The 3522-nt window shown below is 50.4% G+C and overlaps 1 pseudogene; it reads right to left on the bottom strand.

Annotated features, from left to right (window-relative positions):
• Window positions 1-3522, bottom strand: part of LOC100948696 — an 11859-nt pseudogene that overhangs the window by 1046 nt on the left and 7291 nt on the right.

The following is a 3522-nucleotide window of genomic DNA, read 5'->3' as shown; positions in this document are numbered from 1 at the left end:
ACTTTATTATCTGGATTTTCTTCTGCCAAGAGAAAGTTGCAAGAGCTGACACAGACTGTCCCATTTTGACATCTCAGGACAAGAATTCCAGTCCCCAGTACATAGATGAGAACTTAATCCCAGGCTTGGTGCAGATGCAAATCCAACCCACTTCCATCCCTCTTTCACGTCAAAGGTGAATCATGAATCAATGGGATTTTCACATAACTCAAGAGGCCCAAGTGAGAACCCTTAATCCCAGAGTCCCTTCTCCCCTCAGAGGACACCCCCTTCCTCCAGAGCTGCCCCTGATACCAGATGTCTGGACACTGCCTCAGCCCCACCCCAGGCCCCTCACTTACTGGGGGGAACTTTTTCCTCTTGATATACTCAGTGACAGCTGGGTCAAAGTCCTTGGCGTAGCCCTCGTTAAGGCTGTAGATGTTACCTTTCTTTTTGATCTTCACATCCTTGTCCACCAAAATGAACTCTCCAATGGCCTTTAGAGACACAGAGGGAAGGTTAGGAGATGAGGAGCTGTCTCCCCCAGGCAAGGACACAGGCACATTTCACTGTTCTAGGCTGGGGACATGGTCTCCGGCCTCAGTCACACCTCACCCAGGGGCATGAATGACTTCTGCCAAATTCTCCAGGAATTGCAAATAGGGGAGGGAGAGAGAAAGTGGTGAGAACAGGTGACAAGGAGATGGAGGGGCAGGAGGAGAGGATGCTGCAGAAGCCGTCGGTGATAAGAGACTTTGACTTTGCAAGTGATTTCAGTAAATCAAGGAAGAAACCACGCAGAAATAGGGGGGTCAGAGATGTGCATAGCAGCAAAGCCAAGAGAATAAGGACTGTGCCCAGAGCGATGGAGGGTGTGAGTGCCGGTACGAAAATAGAACACGAGTTGGTCCGGACAGCAGGTGGCTGTGGGAGAGACCCGTGATTGCAGGACCAGCCTCCGAGTGACACCGGAACTCAGGGCTGTTCTCCACTTTCCGTTTCTCTCCTGAGGCAAGTGTTCCCATCTGTGCGCGGCCATAGAACCAAGTAGAACCCTGAGTTTGGGTCCCAGCAGGTTTAGCTTCAGACCTACGCTCAGTGACAGGCACAGTTTGCTGGGCGCCCCTCCCCCCCCACCCCGAGGGAGCCCCAGCGCTAAGCACGTGCCTTTGGGGTCTGTGTTCTCCAAAAGAAGTTAAGACTGGGGGAAAAGTGCTAAGTGACTACTGCTGGTCTGGATTAAGGACTGTGCTTTACCATTTCAGTAGATTTTGGGGGTTCATATGTTTTTGCTACAGGGGTGAAATGTAAATTGCTGGCCTGGATTAAGGACTGTTCTTTACAGTACATTTCATTTCAGTAGATTTTGTGGGTCCACGTGTTTTTGCTACAGGGGTGAAATGTAAACTGCTGAAATGATATCTTCCACGGCACCTGGTGGACTGGACTAAGGAGTCTCGTGGGTCCCTATGTGTCACTGGTAAGAGGTCCAGAGAGGCTCCGGAGTGTGAGAGGTCAGAACGGGGGCCCAGCCACACCTCCCTCGCCCTTTATTCCCACGGCCCAGGCTGGTTCCTGCCCATATGGGCTATGCCAAAACCAGAAAGAAGCCATCTCACAATGCGGGCTGGTGCAGAGCCCGGGCAGCTGTCCAGACGCCCAGTCTCGGTACCCAGACCTAGTGTCCCAGGTGCAAAGGAGAGAAGCCCCCTGCAAATGGAGTGGAGAAGTAACAGCTCTTTGCAAGTTAAAGCCCTCTGGAGATGCAAGTACAGCTGTGGTGGCAGTTTCAGCAGAAACCATCAGCCTGTCCTTGCAGCCCAAACAAAGACGAAACCCTTGGCCTCTCCCAGCAGCAGCAAGCAGGGGGTGCCGATCGGACCCCAGCAGGCCTCCACTGCTCTCGGAGGGCAAAGACGACCAAACACATGGAAACTTACTCCCGAGATACCACCTGCGATCTGTAAACCAGAAGAGATTTCATTTCCCCCACATATTCATTAACTAAAGGTAGCAGAGAAAGCACCCGAAGAATGTCTGGGGTGGCAGGAAATGCCTGGCCAGGCACAAATCAGCAAATATCAGGGGTGCCTAAACCTGCATCCTGGCCTCAGATGAAACTTTGCTCTGGATCTGCCATCATTTCCCCATTTGGAGACTTTAACTGGTGCTCTGACCCTGCCCTGGTTTATTTATTGAGCGTCCCAGGCTTCCAGGCAGGGGAGCATCCAGCTGAGTAAGAGTGCAGGGGACAAAGGTCGTCTGCGCACCACCTTTGACCTGCCCCACCTGCTGCTCACACCCAGGCCTTACCCCAGCAGCCCGTCTCCCATAGGGGTCCCACTGGGGTCCCACTGGCTGCACCTCACTCTCAGTTTGTCCGTCAGAAGCACTGTATGCACAGGGTGTCACAATAATGTCACCTGACAACATTGCTAAAATTTTAAAAAGGGCATAAATCTAATGCTCTTCCCCAAACACATAATGAAGGTGCCAACATATTAAAGATTATTCTCTGGAGTCAGTGTTTCAATGGTGAGTTTCATTGTGCCAGGTATTAAAGAGGTGACTTTTCTCAATTTACCTGCTCTGTTGAAACTGTCATCTAACTGAATAACTCAAAAATGAATAATGTATGCATTGTCTCTCCATCTCCCTTCGCATGGAAAAATTAGCCACAAATTAAAGTTGTTAATGAGCATTTTTCATGGCACCGTGGGCTCCTCTCTATAAGGTAACTTTTCTCAATGAGGTAGAGTAAGGGATTGCCTTCATATTCTTCTTTATTTTTATTTCCTTGAGTTAGTTGATCAAAGCCTTGTCATGACTGCAAGAACTAACTGGAGACTTGTGGGCATGCGCACAGAACCAAATACATTTGGGAGCTATTTTGAGGAAATATCTTTCACAGCTTTGGCTGGGACAGTCGTTCATCTCAGAAAAGCCCCTCTTGGTGGGTCAGGTAGGTAGAATGGCTGGAAATGGACAGAGTGGGTGGCTAACAGACCTGCAGCTCCATCCGGCTGTAATGAGATTTAGTTGGCTAGCGTAGTGTTTCACACGTTAGAAACATCATGTGCTTCAAAATCCAGTGTTTCTTGAACCGTCAGAAGGCTTGGCAGGCTGGGCCCTCTTCCCAATAGAAACTGTTGGACTCTGGGTTCACCACAGCTCCCCCCGCTACCCCAGCCTGCCTCTCCAGCATGTCCACTCACAGCCACCAGCCAAGGCCAGCCCCTGCCTGGTCTCACACCGGGTCCAGCATGAAGCAGTTGACACCACACTCCATGGCGAGCGCCAGCATGGTGGCACTGCCATAGAGGGCCTAGTCACCTGCCACCAGGTTCCTGCCTGGCTGTGGAGCAACCTTCTCAGAAGGCTTATTAGTTGATTTATCGTTTTTGTTTTGATTTGTTTTATTTTGTGGTTCTTTTTTCCAGTTCAAGCATTACCAGAAGGCATGATCAGCCACTCTTCTGATGAGCTAGGTCGTCTTCCCAGAGGGGCCTGCCCCACACATCAGTAATATCCTGATTCTAT

The sequence above is a fragment of the Otolemur garnettii genome, unplaced genomic scaffold (assembly GCF_000181295.1).
Source record: "Otolemur garnettii isolate 467f Iridium unplaced genomic scaffold, OtoGar3 scaffold00243, whole genome shotgun sequence".
In the NCBI taxonomy this organism is placed as follows: Eukaryota; Metazoa; Chordata; class Mammalia; order Primates; family Galagidae; genus Otolemur; species Otolemur garnettii.
This window is presented reverse-complemented; position numbering and strand designations above follow the sequence as displayed.